General features: G+C 36.2%; 1 non-coding gene across 1 annotated transcript; it reads left to right on the top strand.

The window, feature by feature from the left end:
- The first annotated feature begins 349 nt into the window (after nt 1–349).
- TRNAK-CUU lies at nt 350–422 on the top strand. Its single transcript has one exon. It is a non-coding gene; the product is annotated as a tRNA-Lys (tRNA).
- Nucleotides 423–18,581: the final 18,159 nt, after the last annotated feature.

Here is an 18,581-nt window from a genome sequence, read left to right on the forward strand (position 1 = left end):
CTATGAAAAATACACAGCTAACATCATCAGAAGGATAAAAGACTAAAAATTTGACCTAAGTTCATGCAGAAGATAAAGATGTTTATTAATACCACTTCTATTCAATATTGTCCTGGAGGTTCCATCCAGGGTAAAGGGGAAAAAAAAAAGCTAAAAGCCATTTAGAGTGGAAAGAAGAAGTAAAACTATCTCCATTTCTAGATGAATTGATCTTGTATACAGAAAAGCCTAAGGCATCCACAAAATTACAATTAAAACTAATAAATGAATTCAGCAAGGTGCAGGATATAAGTCAGCATACAAAAGTCAATTGTATATCAATATACTAGAAATGAACAATGCAGGGATTGCCTGGCTAGCTCAGTTGGTAGAGCATGAGACTCTTAATCTCAGGGTCATGGGTTCGAGCCCCACATTGGGCGAGTACTCTTTAGAAATGAACAATACAAAAGTAAAACTTTGAAAAGAATTCTATTTACATTAGCATCAAAAAAATAGAAATAATTAGATATCAATTTAACAAAGAAAGTTCAAGATGTACACTGGATACTCTAAAGCACTGTTGAAAGTAATGAAAGAAAACCAAAATAAATAGAAAAACATTAGTCTCTGAATCAGTATATTTAATACTGCTAAGATGGCCATACTCCACAAACCCATGTACAAATTCAGTGCAAGCTATCCCTATCAGAATCCCAGCTGCATTTTTTTTCAGTAATTGGGAAGCTGATCTTAAAATTGAAGGGACCCATTTTTGCTCCCCCTAAAACACTTCTTGAAAAGGGAGGACAAAATTGGAGTACTTACTTCCTGATTTACAAACTCACTACAAAGCTACAGTAATCCAAACAGTGTGTGCTAGAATAAGGATAGATATATAAATGGATGAAATAGAATTGGAAGTAAATAAACCCTTACATTTATGGTGAATTAATTTTGGACATAGGTGCCAAGATAATTCAATGTAGGAGTAAATCGTCTTCAACAGATAGTGTTGATACAACTGAATATCTACATGTTAATGAATAAAGTTGGATGCCTATCTCATATCACATACAAAACTAATACAAAATGGACCAATAGACCTAAATGAATGAGTGAAAACTATACAATGCTTAGCATAAAATATATTTGCAATCTTGGAAAGTCAATAGTTTCATAGCTAAAACACTAGAAGTACAAGTGACAACAACAAAAAAATTAAGTAATTGAACTTCATCAAAATTAAAAACTGTGCTTCAAAGACATTATCAAAAAAGAGAAAAAATAATCAATGGAATGGGAAAAAATGTTTGAAATGATATATATGATAGGGGACTTATATTAAAAAAATAAAGAACTTACAAGTCACCAATAAAAGGACAAATAAGAAAATTTAAAACTGAACAAAGAGTTTGAATAAACATTTCTCCTAAGGGATTATTTAAATCATCAAGTGCATGAAAATCCTGCATGAAAATCCAATTAATCCTCAACATTAATAGTCATTAGGGAAATAACAAATCAAAACCACAATAAGACAATATTTTACATCTAATAAGATAACTATATAAAAAGAGAGAAAATAATGAATGTTATGGTTGTGGAGAAATTGTTACTCTTTTACATTGTTGGTGGGGTTATAAAATTATGCAGCTACTCTTGAAAACAAGTTGACAGTTCCTCAAAATGTTAGGCATTGAGTTAACCATATGATGCAGCAATCGGCTTCTAAGTATATAAACACAACTATGATCTTGTGTACACTGTCTCTATTTCTTAATAGAGTGTTACTGTGAAATGCAAATTTTATGGCTTGATGGGTCAGACAACTTCCCTTCATGATGAGCAACTGAAATCACATGTTAATTTGGTGGCCCATGTAAAATTTCAATCACTGCTAAGGACCAATAACAAGTCAAAAGCTGTTTCTCAAAGTTAAAAATTGATATCTGCAACTGATGGCAGGGCTTTGGTGTAAATTCTAAGGGTCTTCCCTGTGATTCAACTATAATGTCCTATAAAAGGCTCCAAACATCTCTATCTGCCATACACACTTTGGATCTACTGGATTATATGGCTCCAAGTGTCAGAATAGCATTTACAGTAGCCTGGACTTGCTGCAGAGCCTTCTCTTGTTCTGGGTTCCATTCAAAACCAGCAGCTTTGTGAATCACTTCGTACATGGGATGGAATATCACACTCACCCAAATGAAAAATATGTTGCCTCCCAAATCCAAAGAGATCCACTAAGTATGGTGCCTCTTTTTGAGTTGCAGGAAGAACTGCGTGCAACAAATTTCACCTTGGAAGGCATGTTTTGACATGGTCCAGACCATCAAAGCCCTAGAGATATCATTGACATAAAATGTCCCTGAATTTTTATAAGGGACATTTTTATCACACTCTCTGACACACGTGTCTTACCAATAAGTTTAGAGAAGTTGTTACTTCTTGCTCACCATGTCTAGAATAGTGAATAATATCCTTAACATAATGAATCTGTATGATGTCTTGTAGAAGGGAAAGGTAATTAAGATCCTTGTGGACTAAATTATAAGTCTAGAGAGTTGCTATATCCCTGAAATAGGAAAGTAAGGTGAATTGTTGACCTTGCCAGGTGAAAGAAAACTTCTCCCAGGTCTTTTTTTTTTTTTTTTTTCAACATCTTTATTGGAGTATAATTGCTTTACAATCCCAGGTCTTTTCTTCTTTTTTTTTTTTTTAAAGAGATTGGAGTTAATTAATTAATTTATTTATTTATTTTTGGCTGTGTTGGATCTGCGTTTCTGTGTAAGGGCTTTCTCTAGTAGTGGCAAGCGGGGGCCACTCTTCATCGCGGTGTGCGGGCCTCTCACTATCGCGGCCTCTCTTGTTGCGGAGCACAGGCTCCAGTCGCGCAGGCTCAGTAGTTGTGGCTCATGGGCCTAGCTGCTCCACAGCATGTGGGATCCTCCCAGACCAGGGCTCGAACCCGTGTTCCCTGCACCGGCAGGCAGCCTCTCAACCGCTGCTCCACCAGGGAAACCCCCCAGGTCTTTTTAAACAGGTATTATGAACAAAAAGCTTTGCCAGATTAATAGCTGAATACTGGGTACCAGGGCATGTGTTAATTTTCTCAAGCATCAAAACCACATCTAGAACTGCAGCTGTAATTGGAGTCACAACCTGGTTAAGTTTACAAAAACTCCCTGTGATTCTTCAAAATCTATATATTTTCTTCATAAGACAAATCGAGTTGAATGGGAATGTGGTGGGAATTACCACACTGCATCCTTCAAGTCCTTGATGGTAGCACTAATCTCTGCAGTCCCTCCAGGAATGCAGTATTGATTTTAGGTTACAATTTTTCTAAGTAGAGGCAGTTTTTGTGTTTTCCACTTGGCCTTTCCTAGCATAATGGCCCTCACTCCACATTTTAGGGAACCAATGTGGGGATTCTGCCAGTTGTAGAGTATGCTTATTACAACCATGTATTCAGGACCTAGTGAAATAACCACAAGATAGAATTATGGACTCAGGTTCAAAATCCGTAGGACAAGCCATCAAGAAGGGCAGCCTGGAAATGCTCACACAATAGCTGATGCTGCAGTCTACAGCTAGAATTTCTTCTTCCTCAGGCAAACCTCAGTTCTGCTCTTAAGGCCTTTCAAATGATTAGATCAGATTTACTCAGATTATTGATAATCTCCTCTACTTAAAATCATATACCATATCCTGGGCAAAAAGCAAATCCCAAGAATTGCTATCATGAAGAATCTGATCTCTAAACCCATTCAGTAGAACTAGAAATTAAAAGCAGAAAGGTAGTGGCTTCCCTGGTGGCGCAGTGGTTAAGGACCCGCCTGCCAATGCAGGGGACATGGTTCGATCCCTGGTCCGGGAAGATCCCACATGCTGTGGAGCAACTAGGCCCAGGTGCCACAACTACTGAGCCTTCACTCTGGAGCCTGCGAGTCACAACTACTGAGCCTGCGTGCCACAACTATTGAAGCCCTCATGCCTAGAGCCCATGCTCTGCAACAAGAGAAGCCACCACAATGAGAAGCCCACACACCGCAACGAAGAGTAGCTCCCGCTCGCTGCAACTAGAGAAAGCCCTCACGCAACAATGAAAACCCAATGCAGCCATAAATAAATTAATTAATTAATTGAAAAAAAAAAAGAATTTCAGGGGATTAAAAACTATTCAGATAAACACCCACCACTCAACTACTCTGGAACTTTCTCTGCTAGAAGTAGTGTACTCATTTCCTAGGGCTACCTTAATAAAAAAAAAAAAAGCAGAAAGGTAATAGGAAATTCTTCAAATATATTGTAATTAAACAAGACACTTCTAAATAATCCATGGGTAAAAGAAGACACCTCAAGAGAATGGAAAAAATACATTGAATTTAAGATGAAAATAAAACATATTAAAATTTGGGGGATACAACTAATGCAGGGGTAAGAGGGAAATTTATAGCATTAAATGCTTATATTAGGAGAAAGAAAAAGTCTCAAATCAATAACCTAATTACTTACCTCAAGAATCCAGTTAAAAAAGAACAAAATAACTCCCAGTCAGAAATAAATAAATAAATAAAAATTTGAACAGAAACCCAATAGATAAAAATCAATAAAACAGGATGTGTTCTGTTTTATCAATTGATTATCAATTGATATAATCCACTGTATTAATACATTAAAAGAAGATAAATCACACGATTATATTAACTAATGCAGAAAAGGCATTTGACAAAACTCAGTATTCATTCATGATAGAACTCACAGAAAAATAGGAAGAGGGGGGAATTTCCTCAACTTTATAAAGAATATCTACAAATATCCACAGGTAGCATTATATTCACAGTAAAAGACTAATGCTTTGCTCCTAATATTAGAAACAAGGCAAGGGATGTCTGTTCTTACTACCCTTACTCAACATACTGCTGGAAATTTTAGCCATTGTAATACAGGAAAGGAAAAAAATGCATACAGTTTGGGAAGGAAAAAATAAAACTGCCTAATAATTGTCTACATAGAAAATCCTAAGTAATCTACCAAATAAATGACAGTCCTAGAATTAATCAGTTCAGCAACTTTGCAAAATATAAGATAAACACACAGAAAATCAATTGCATTTCTATATACTATCAATGAATATGTGGACACAGAATTTAAAAAACAATAACTATTTACAACTGAAATTTTAGTTATTAAATACGATTTACTTTGGTGTGAATCTAACAAAACATGTATAGAACTTATATGTTGAAAACTATAAAATGATGATGAAAAAAATCAAAGGTCAAAATGAATAGAGAGGTATATCATGTTCACTCATTAGAAAACTCAACATAGGACAGATGTCAATTATTCTCAAATTGAAACATGGGTTTTATAAAGTTCTTACCAAAATCCCAGCAAGATTATATTTTTTATAGATATAGACAAGACTAACAATTTTATGGTATGGCAAAAGAACTAGAATAGCTAAAATGATTATTAAAAAAGAAGAATAAATTGTAAGAAATCAATCTACCGGATATCAAGACATTATATAGCTATAGTAACAAAGACTATAATGGAAAGATAGTTACGGATCAATAAATCATACAAAATAATCAAGAAATAGATTCACAGAAATAAGGCCAACTAATTTTGACAAATGTGAAAAAGAAATTCAATGGAGAAAAGATAACCATTTAAACAAATGGCACCAGATTAATTGCATATCCATAAATCACAAAAAAGAGCTTCAACCCAAGACTAATATATATACATATACATATATATATATTTTTTTTATTGGGGTATAGTTGTTTTACAATGTTGTGTCAGTTTCTACTGTACAGTGAAGTGAAATAGAGTTCCCTGTGCTATACAGCAGGTTCTCATTAGTTATCTATTTTATATGTATAAATGTATATATGTCAATCTCCCAATTCATTCCACCCTCCCTTTCCCCCCTTGGTGTCCATACATTTGTTCTCTGCATCTGTGTCTCTATTTCTGCCTTGCAAACTTGTTCACCTGTACCATTTTTCTAGATTCTACAAATATGCGTTAATATACGATATTTGTTTTTCTCTTTCTGACTTACTTCACTCTGTATGACAGTCTCTAGGTCCATCCATGTCTCTACAAATGACCCCGTTTTATTCCTTTTTATAGCTGAGTAGTATTCCATTGTATATATGTACCACATCTTCTTTATCCATTTGTCTGTTGATGGACATTTAGGTTGCTTCCATGACCTGACTATTGTAAATAGTGCACCAATGAACATTGGGGTGCATGTGTCTTTTTGAACTATGGTTTTCTCTAGGTATATGCCCAGTAGGGAGATTGCTGGGTCATATTGTAATTCTATTTTTAGTTTTTTAAGGAACCTCCACACTGTTCTCCATAGTGGTTGTATCAATTTATGTTCCCACCAACTGTGCAAGAGGGTTCCCTTTTCTCCACATCCTCTCCAGCATTATTGTTTTTAGATTTTCTAATGATGCCCATTCTAACCAGTGTGAGGTGATACCTCATTGTAGTGAAGTCCTAGACACGGCAATCAGAGAAGAAAAATAAATAAAAGGAATACAAATTGGAAAAGAAGAAGTAAACCTTCACTGTTTGCAGATGACATGATACTATACATATAAAATCCTAAAGATGCCACTAGAAAACTACAAGAGCTGATCAATGAATGTGATAAAGTTGCAGGATACGAAATTAATGCACAGAAATCTCTTGCATTCCTATACACAACAACAAAAGATCAGAAAGAGAAATTAAGGAAACAATCCCATACACCATTGCAACAAAAAGAATAAAATACCCAGGAATAAACCTACCTAAGGAGGTAAAAGACCTCTACTCAGAAAACTGTAAGACACTGATGAAAGAAATCAAAGAAGACACAAACAGATGGAGAGATATACCATGTTCTTAGATTGGAAGAACCAAGACATATTTTATACATAATTAACTCAACTGGATCAACTCAGAATGGACCATGGACTTAAATGTAAAATGTAAAACTACAGAAGTACTAGGAAATAATGGGGAAAAAAATCTTTGGGTTCTTAGTAAGTAAGTGAAGAGTTCTTAGACTTCACATCAAAAGCAAATCTATGTTTAAAAAAAAAAGCTGACAATTGGACCTCATCAAAATTAAAATCTTTTGCTCTGTGAAAATCACCTTTGATAGGATATAAAGACAATCTAAAGTCTGGGAGATAGCTGACAAATAACTAGTATCTAGACTACATAATTAATTGTCAAAACTCAACAATAACACAAGCCAAAACAAAATAAAAACAAAACTAAAAAGTTTAATTTGAAAATGGGCAAAAGAAATGAGATATTTTCCTGAAAAGTATATACAGATAGAAAAATAGCACATGAAAAGATATTTAACACCATTAGTCATTAGGGAAATGCAAATTAAAATCACAATGCAATAGTCCTATAGCTTGTCATGATGGTTAAAATAAAAAATAGTGACAACAACAAATGCTAGCAAGGAAATGGTGAAAGTGGATCACTCATAACATTGCTGGTAGAAATGTAAGATTGTAATGTCACTCTGGAAAACAGTTTGGCAGTTTCTTATAAAACCAAAGATGCAACTACCATACAACCCAGCAATTACACTTTTGGGCATTTATACCAGAGTAATGAAAACTTCTGTTCACTCACAAACCTGTACATGTATGTGCATGGGAGCTTTAGTCATAATTCCCCAGAACTAGAAAAAACCCAGGCTTATTTAATAGGTCAATGATGAAAAAATATGGTATATTCATAACAGGGAATACCACTAAGAAATAAAGGAAATGAACTATTTATATTCATGATAACTAGATGAATCTCCAGAGAATTATGTTGAATGAAAAAAAAAAAAAATTAATCCCAGAAGGCTACACACTATGATTCCATTTTTATAACATTTTTGAAATGACAGAATTATACAAAAAAAAGATTAGTAGTTACTGAGGGTTATGAAGAGGTTGTGGGCAGGAGAGAAGTAGGGGTGGCTATAAATGGGATCTTTTTTGTGATAGAATGTTCTGTCCCTTCACTGGATGAATCTTAATATCCTGGTTGTGATACTGTACTATAGCTTTTCAAGAACCAGTTACCATTGGTGGAAACTGGTTAAAGGGTACATATAATCTCTTTGTTTTATTTTTTACAACTATATGTCAATCTAGAATTAACTTAAAACAAAATGTTTAGTTTAAAAATGTGAATAACATTAAAAATTCCTTTTGGAGAGAGGAGAAGATGGCGGAAGAGTAAGACGCGGAGATCACCTTCCTTCCCACAGATACATCAGAAATACATCTACACGTGGAACTGCTCCTATAGAACACCCACTGAATGCTGGCAGAAGATGCCAGACCTCCCAAAAGGCAAGAAACTCCCCACGTACCTGGGTAGGGCAAAAGAAAAAAGAAGTAACAGAGACAAAAGAATAGGGATGGGACCTGCACCAGTGGGAGGGAGCCGTGAAGGAGGAAAGGTTTCCACACACTAGGAAGCCCCTTTGCAGGCGGAGACTGCGGGTGGCAGATGGGGGGAAGCTTCGGAGCCACGGAGGAGGGCACAGCAACAGGGGTGTGGAGGGCAAAGCGGAGAGATGCCTGCACAGAGGCTCGGCACCGACCAGCACTCACCAGCCCGAGAGGCTTGTCCGCTCACCCACCGGGACGGGCGGGGGCTGGGAGCTGAGGCTCGGGCTTCGGTCGGATCGCAGGGAGAGGACTGGGGTTGGCGGCGTGAACACAACCTGAAGGGGTTAGTGCACCACAGCTAGCCGGGAGGGAGTCTGGGAATAGGTCTGGAGCTGCCGAACAGGCAAGAGACTTTTTCTTGCCTCTTTGTTTCCTGGTGCGCGAGGAGAGGAGATTCAGAGCACCGCCTAAACGAGCTCCAGAGATGGGCTCGAGCCGTGGCTATCAGCGCAGACCCCAGAGACGGGCATGAGACGCTAAAGCTGCTGCTGCTGCCACCAAGAACGCTGTGTGCGAGCACAGGTCACTCTCCACACCGCCCCTCCCAGGAGCCTGTGCAGCCCGCCACTGCCAGGCTCCCGTGATCCAGGGACAACTTCCCCGGGAGAACGCACAGCGCGCCTCAGGCTGCTGCAATGTCACACGGGCCTCTGCTGCCGCAGGCTCACCCCGCATCCATACCCCTCCCTCCCCATGGCCTGAGTGAGACAGAGCCCCTGAAGCAGCGGCTCCTTTAACCCAGTCCTGTGTGAGCAAAGAACAGACACCCTCAGGCGACCTACACGCAGAGGTGGGTCCAAATCCAAAGCTGAATCCTGGTACCTGTGAGAACAAAGAAGAGAAAGGGAAATCTCTCCCAGCAGCCTCAGAAGCAGCGGATTAAAGCTCCACAAACAACTTGATGTACCTGCATCTGTGGAATACCTGAATAGACAACGAATCAACCCAAATTAAGGAGGTGGACTTTAGGAGCAAGATATATTATTTTTTCCCCTTTTCCTCTTTTTGTGAGTGTGTATGTGTATGCTTCTGTGTGAGATTTTGCCTGTATAGCTTTGCTTTCACCATTTGTCCTAGCGTTCTGTCCTTCCGTTTTTTTTTTTTTTTTTACTTAAAATTTTTTTTCTTTTTTTCTTAATACTTATTTTTTATTTTAATAGCTTTATTTTATTTTATCTTACTTTATTTTATTTTATCCTCTTTCTTTTTTTCTTTCTATTTTTTCTCCCTTTTATTCTGAGCCGTGTGGATGAAAGTCTCTTGGTGCTCCAGCCAAGCATCAGGGCTGTGCCTCTGAGGTGGGAGAGCCAACTTCAGGACACTGGTCCACAAGAGACCTCCCAGCTCCACGTAATACCAAACGATGAAAATCTCCGAGATATCTCCAATCAACACCAAGACCCAGCTTCACTCAATGACCAGCAAGCTATAGTGCTGGAAACCCTATGCTAAACAACTAGCAAGACAGGAGCACAACCCCATCCATTAGCAGAGACGCTGCCTAAAATCATAATAAGGCCACAGACACCCCAAAACACACCACCAGACATGGACCATCCCCACCAGAAAGACAAGATCCAGACTCATCCACCAGAACACAGGCACTAGTCCCCTCAAACAGGAAGCCTACACAACCCACTGAACCAACCTTAGCCACTGGGGACAGATACCAAAAGCAACAGGAACTACAAACCTGCAGCCTGCGAAAAAGAGACCCCAAGCACAGTAAGATAAGCAAAATGAGAAAACAGAAAAACACACAGCAGATGAAGGAGCAAGGAAAAAGCACACCACACCTAACAAATGAAGAGGAAATAGGCAGTCTACCTGAAAAAGAATTCAGAATAATGATAGTAAAGATGATCCAAAATCTTGGAAATTGAATAGACAAAATGCAAGAAACATTTAAAAAGGACCTAGAAGAACTAAAGAGGAACCAAGCAACGATGAACAACACAATAAATGAAATTAAAAATACTCTAGAAGGGATCAATAGCAGAATAACTGTGGCAGAAGAACGGAAAAGGGACTTGGAAGATAGAATAGTGGAAATAACTACTGCAGAGCAGAATAAAGAAACAAGAATGAAAAGAACTGAGGACAGTCTCAGAAACCTCTGGGACAACATTAAATGCACCAACATTCGAATTATAGGGGTCCCAGAAGAAGAAGAGAAAAAGAAAGGGACTGAGAAAATATTTGAAGAGATTATAGTTGAAAACTTCCCTAATATGGGAAAGGAAATAGTTAATCGAGTCCTGGAAGCACAGAGAGTCCCATACAGGACAAATCCAAGGAGAAACATGACAAGACACATATTAATCAAACTATCAAAAATTAAATATAAAGAAAACATATTAAAAGCAGCAAGGGAAAAACAACAAATAACACACAAGGGAATCCCCATAAGGTTAACAGCTGATCTTTCAGCAGAAACTCTGCAAGCCAGAAAGGAGTGGCAGGACATATTTAAAGTGATGAAGGAGGAAAACCTACAATCAAGATTACTCTACCCAGAAAGAATCTCATTCAGATTTGATGGAGAAATTAAAAACTTTAGAGCCAAGCAAAAGCTGAGAGAGTTCAGCACCACCAAACCAGCTTTACAACAAATGCTAAAGGAACTTCTCTAGGCAAGAAACACAAGAGAAAGAAAACACCTACAACTACAAACCCAAAACATTTAAGAAAATAGGAATAGGAACATACATATCGATAATTACCTTAAATGTAAATGGATTAAATGCTCCCATCAAAATACACAGACTGACTGAATGGATACAAAAACAAGACCCGTATATATGCTGTCTACAAGAGACCCATTTCAGACCTAGGGATACATACAGACTGAAAGTGAGGGGATGGAAAAAGATATTCCATGCAAATGGAAATCAAAAGAAAGCTAGAGTAGCAATTCTCATATCAGACAAAATAGACTTTAAAATAAAGACTATTACAAGAGACAAAGAAGGACACTATATAATGATCAAGGGATTGATTCAAGAAGAAGATATAACAAGTGTAAATATTTATGCACCCAACATAGGAGCACATCAATACATAAGGCAAATAGTAACAACCATAAAAGGGGAAATCGACAGTAACACAATCATAGTAGGGGAATTTAACACCCCACTTTCAACAAAGGACAGATCATCCAAAATGAAAATAAATAAGGAAACACAAGCTTTAAATGATACATTAAACAAGATGGACTTAATTGGTATTTATAGGACATTCCACCCAAAACCAAGAGAATACACATTTTTCTCAAGTGCTCATGGAATATTCTCCTGGATAGATCATATCTTGGGTCACAAACCAAGCCTTGGTAAATTTAAGAAAATTGAAATAGTATCAAGTATCTTTTCCGACCCCAATGCTATGAGACTAGATATCAATTACAGGAAAAGATCTGTAAAAAATACAAACACATGGAGGCTACACAATACACTACTTAATAACGAAGTGATCACTGAAGAAATCAAAGGGGAAATCAAAAACACCTAGAAACAAATGACAATGGAGACACGACGACCCAAAACCTATGGGATGCAGCAAAGCAGTCTAAGAGGGAAGTTTATAGCAATACAAGCCTACATCAAGAAACAGGAAACATCTCGAATAAAAAACCTAATCTTGCACCCTAAAGCAATTGAGAAAAAAGAACAAAAAACCCAAAGCTAGCAGAAGGAAAGAAATCATAAAGATCAGATCAGAAATAATGAAAAAGAAATGAAGGAAACAATAACAAGATCAATAAAACTAAAAGCTTGTTCTTTGAGAGAAAAACAAAATTTAAAAACCATTAGCCAGATTCATCAAGAAAAAAAGGTGAGAAGAGAATCAAATCAATAGAATTAGAAATGAAAAAGGAAAAGTAACAACTGACACTGTAGAAATACAAAGAGTCATGAGAGATTACTACAAGCAACCCTATGCCAATAAAATGGACAACCTGGAAGAAATGGACAAAATCTTAGAAATGCACCACGTGCAGAGACTGAACCAGGAAGAAATAGAAAATATGAACAGACCAATCACAAGCACTGAAATTGAAACTGTGATTAAAAATCTTCCAACAAACAAAAGCCCAGGACCAGATGGCTTCACAGGCGAATTCTATCAAACATTTAGAGAAGAGCTAACACCTATCCTTCTCAAACTCTTCCAAAATATTGCAGAGGGAGGAACACTCCCCAACTCATTCTACGAGGCCACCATCACTCTGATACCAAAACCAGACAAAGCTGTCACAAAGAAAGAAAACTACAGGCCAATATCACTGATGAACATAGATGCAAAAATCCTCAACAAAATACTAGCAAACAGAATCCAACAGCACATTAAAAGGATCATACACCATGATCAAGTGGGGTTTATTCCAGGAATGCAAGGATCTTCAATATACGCCAATCAATCACCTGATACACCATATTAACAAATTGAAGGAGAAAAACCATATGATCATCTCAATAGATGCAGAGAAAGCTTTGACCAAAATTCAACACCCATTATGATAAATAACCTCCAGGAAAGCAGGCATAGAGGGAACTAACCTGAACATAATAAAGGCAATATATGACAAACCCACAGCCAAACATCATCCTCCATGGTGCACAACTGAATCCATTTCCACTAAGATCAGGAACAAGACAAGGTTACCCACTCGCACCACTATTATTCAACATAGTTTTGAAGTATTAGCCACAGCAATCAGAGAAGAAAAAAGAAATAAAAGGAATCCAAATCGGAAAAGAGAATTAAAGCTGTCACTGTTTGCAGATGACATTAATACTATACATAGAGAATCCTAAATAATGCTACCAGAAAACTACTAGAGGTAATTAATGAATTTGGTATAAGTAGCAGGAAACAAAATTAATGCACTAGAAAATCTCTTGATTCCTATACACTAATGATGAAAAATCTGAAAGTGAAACTAAGAAAACCTCCTATTTACCATTGCAACAAAAAGAAGAAAATATCTAGGAATAAACCTACCTAAGGAGACAAAGACCTGTATGCAGAAATTATAAGACACTGATGAAAGAAGTTAAAGATGATACAAATAGATGGAGAGATATACCATGTTCTTGGATTGGAAGAATCAACATTGTGAAAATGACTCTACTACCCAAAGCAATCTACAGATTCAATGCAATCCCTATCAAACTACCACTGGCATTTTTCACAGAACTAGAACAAAAAATTTTACAATTTTTATGGAAACACAAAAGACCCCGAATAGCTAAAGCAATCTTGAGAACGAAAAATGGAGCTGGAGGAATCAGGCTCCCTAACTTCAGACTATACTACAAAGGAACAGTAATCAAGACAGAATGGTACTGGCACAAAAACAGAAACATAGATCAATGGAACAAGATAGAAAGCCCAGAGACAAACCCATGCACATATGGTCACCTTATCTTTGATAAAGGAGGCAAGCATATACAGTGGAGAAAAGACAGCCTTTTCAATAAGCGATGCTGGGAAAACTGGACAGGTACATGTAAAGTATGAAATTAGAACACTCCCTGACACCATACACAAAAATAAACTCAAAATGGATTAAAGACCTAAATGTAAGGCCAGACACTATCAAACTCTTAGAGGAAGACAGGCAGAACACTCTATGACATAAATCACAGCAAGATCCTTTTTGACCCAGCTCCTAGAGAAATGGAAATAAGAACACAAATAAACAAATGGGACCTAATGAAACTTAAAAGCTTTTGCACAGCAAAGGAAACCATAAACAAGACCAAAAGACAACCCTCAGAATGGGAAGAAAATATTTGCAAATGAAGCAACTGACAAAGGATTAACCTCCCAAGCTTACAAGCAGCTCATGAAGCTCAATACCAAAAAACAAACAACCCAATCCAAAAATGGGCAGAAGACCTAAATAGACATTTCTCTAAAGAAGATATACAGATTGCCAACAAACACATGAAAGAATGCTCAACATCATTAATCATTAGAGAAATGCAAATCAAAACTACAATGAGATATCATCTCACACCGGTCAGAATGGCCATCATCAAAGAATCTAGAAACAATAAATGCTGGAGAGGGTGTGGAGAAAAGGGAACACTGTTGCACTGTTGGTGCAAATGTAAATTGATACAGCCACTATGGAGAACAGTATGGAGGTTCCTTAAAAACTAAAAATTGAACTACCATACGACCCAGCAATCCCACTACTGGGCATATACCCTGAGAAAACCGTAATTCAAAAAGAGTCATGTACCAAAATGTTCATTGCAGCTCTATTTACAATAGCCAGGACATGGAAGCAACCTAAATGTCCATCATCGGATGAATGGATAAAGAATATGTGGCACATATATACAGTGGAATATTGCTCAGCCATAAAAAGAAACAAAATGGGGTTTTTTGTAGTGAGGTGGATGGAGTTAGAGTCTGTCATACAGAGTGAAGTAAGTCAGAAAGAGAAAAACAAATACAGTATGCTAACATATATATGGAATCTAAGGGAAAAAAAAAAAGGGTCATGAAGAACCTAGTGGCAAGAGGGTATAACGACCACACAGACCTACTAGAGATGGACTTGAGGATATGGGAGGGTGAAGGGTAAGAGTGACAAAGTGTGAGAGTGGCATGGACATATATACACTACCAACGTGAAATAGATAGCTAGTGGGAAGCAACCGCATAGCACAGGGAGATCAGCTCTGTGCTTTGTGACCACCTACAGGGGGTGGGATATGGAGGGCGGGAGGGAGGAGTTTGCAAGGGGGAAGAGATATGGGAACATATGTATATGTATAACTGATTTACTTTGTTATAAAGCAGAAACTAACACACCATTGTAAAACAATTTATACTCCCAATAAAGATGTTAAAAAAAATTCCCTTTTGGCTGAAGGAGAAAAAACGAATTGTGGGAATGTACTCAAGTAATCCACTAGGTGTACCATTTACTACTGACTCAGTGTTTTAAATATCCCATTACTGTAAAGACCTTAGACAAAGGTAATAAATCAATCCTAATTAATTCCTTCTGTCTTCTTACACTCATAGTATATATTTTCCTGAGGTGTTTCAGTCTAATTTGACAATAATGGAGATGGAAAACAGTAAGATGATTTTGACTTTATAGAATAATGTACACCAGTCCTACTTAATAAGGTTTTCTATCAACAAAAAGTACTCGTGCCTTTATAAAGCAAGACTGGGAAGTTCTAATAGTTTATCAGGATCAGCTCATCATCGTGATAGATTTTATATGAATTGCATAGGCATATACAATATTATACTATTTTTTTCTAAGTCTAGGGTATGGCTAGATAATATTTCATGTAATTTTACAAATGATAAGAATGGTACAAATGTGTCTTTTTTAAGTTGAGGTGTAAGTTGCATGGATTGAAATAAATAGATGTAAAGTATACAGTTGGATGAGTTCTGACAAAAGCATACTCCCTTATAACCCACATCCCTATAGAGATACAGAACAGTCACATCACTCCAGAAAGCTTCCTCTTACCTTTCTCCTCATCAACAACAACTTATCTCTTATCTCTTTCAACATGTCACTACTTCTCTGCATCATGTCTTATACACGTTTCTAAACTGTATTTATAAAATCAGGTTTAGTTTTGTTTTTACTTATCGAGTTGTAGAAGTTCTATATACTTTATGGATACAAATGCTTTTGTGAGGTATAAGTAGTGTGCAGTAATTAAAATTTTTAAATTTTTGATAAAATTTTGATTTTTATTTATTTAGTTTTAATTGATTACCCAATAATCAATGGTTAATGATTACCAGGTTCTTTGAGACTTCTCAAAGGTTTCCAGGAATTCTTTGCTTATCCCCAAAATTATGACAATATCTCCTATATTTTCTTCTAGAAACTTTGTTTTTTTAACTTCTGTTGAAGTCTGTGACCTATCAAATATTAATATTTTTGTATGGTGTGAGAAAATGGTTGAATTGTCTTTCTTTCTTCAATATGAACATCTGTTTGTTTCAGGATTACTTTTTGAAAACAATTTTCTGTCTCAAGTTTATTGCTTTGGCATCTTTGTGTAAATTCAATTATTCATATAGCTATGGCTCTATTTCTGGACTCTATTTCATTTTAAAACAGTTTTATTGAAGTATAAATCACTTACGATAAAACATATATTTAAACTGTACAATTTGATGGGCTTGTCATATATATGCATATATGACAAGCCCATAAAATTGTATATATATATATATACACCTATGAAACTTTAACCATCAAGATGTTAAGCCTATCCATTAACTCAGAAGTTCCTTCCTGCAATGCAATAATTCCTCCACCTTCCCCTCATGTATTCACCCATGCCATTGCCTAGCAACAACTGATCTACTTTCCTTCCCTAAGGGTTAGTTTGTATTTTCTAGAATTTTATGTAAATGGGATCATACAGCATGTATTCCCTCTTATCTGTCTTTTTTGCTCAGCATAATTATCCTGATATTAATCTATGGTGTATCATATATCAAGAATTCATTTATTCATTTTCATTGTTAAGTAATACATCATTGTATGATAGATACACCATAGTTTGTTTATTCAATCAAATGTTGAAGGACTGGGACTTCCCTGGCGGTCCAGTGGTTAAGACTTCACCTTCCCATGCAGGGGTTATGGATTCGATCACTGGTCAGGGAGCTAAGATCCCACATGCTAAAAATCCAAAACATAAAAAAACAGAAACAATGTTGTAACAAATTCAATAAAGACTTTAAAAATGGTCCACGTCAAAAAAAAAAAAAATCTTAAAAACAAAATGTTAAAGGACATATGGGTTGTTTTGCAGTTTTGTCTTTTACAAATTAAGCTGCTATGAACATTTATATATAAATATTTTCATAGACTTACACTTTCATTTGCCTTTGGCAAACAAAGGGAAATTGGAAATTGAATGGCTTAGATAATATGGTAAGTGTGGTAAGTCCATGTTTAACTTTTTAAGGAATGCCAAACTCTACAAAGTTACATATTTGTTTAAAACAAGTAGCTCTCTTACCTACCACTTCATCTTTGCTGGAAGTGAAAGATTCATGCTCAGTGTTGATGTTTGTATATCTTTAAACAGTACCAGACTATTGTTACTATACAGTGTTTTCATATCAGAAAAAATTTACTTTTATTTTTCATGACTCTTTTGCCTGTGCTGGTCCCTTTGCATTTCCATATAAATCATAGTATCAGCTTCTTGTTTTTCACATGCACACAAAATCTATGTTTGTATTTTTATTTAGGTTGTATTGACCCTGTAGATAAATTTGGAAATAATTGATATCTTAATAGTATTCAATCTTCCAATAAAAAAATATGTTCATGTAACCATAACTTAGGCCAACTTTAATTTATCTCACCAAGGTTTGTGTTTTTTAATGTTGAAATTTTGAGCATTTTTAAATTAAATTTGTTTCCAGATATTTTAAGTGTTTTGATGCTATTGGAAATTGTATTGTGTTTCTTAATTTTCTAATTGATTTTTTCTAGCATATAGATATAGATCTGTACATATATAGATATATAATTATACTCTGCAATTTGCTTAAATTACTAATTTAGTTGCACTTATTTTTTGTGTATCATTTAAGCTTTTCTATGGAAATAAAATTTGATTATCTGATAAACAGAATTGTACTGGCTAAACCCTCCAGTAAAATGACAAAAAGTTATAGGCACCCAGTTAGAAATGAAGAAGTAAAGCAATCCTATTCTTATTCATAGGAAATAGATGATATAATCCTGTGTGTAGAAAATCTTAAGGAATCTACATAATAATGACTGGAATTAGTAAATGAGTTTAGCAAAAAACAGATCAATATACTGAAAGACTAAATTTGCCAGTAAACAATGGACAAACTGTATATGATGAGAGAATTCTGCCACACAGCCACTGAAGCAATCAGTGTAAACCAGTCAGGAACTAGTCAGTGAATACACTCTTATTTTTTGTTTCCACTTCCATCTCAGGATCTACTAGACAAAGCCAAATATGCTCCCTAAACCAAATACATAAAACAGTCCTAGTTAGCCCACCAACAACTTCTCTATGCCAGCAAACCCCCAATCAGAGCATACCTGAA

The sequence above is a fragment of the Balaenoptera musculus genome, chromosome 2 (assembly GCF_009873245.2).
Source record: "Balaenoptera musculus isolate JJ_BM4_2016_0621 chromosome 2, mBalMus1.pri.v3, whole genome shotgun sequence".
In the NCBI taxonomy this organism is placed as follows: domain Eukaryota; kingdom Metazoa; phylum Chordata; class Mammalia; order Artiodactyla; family Balaenopteridae; genus Balaenoptera; species Balaenoptera musculus.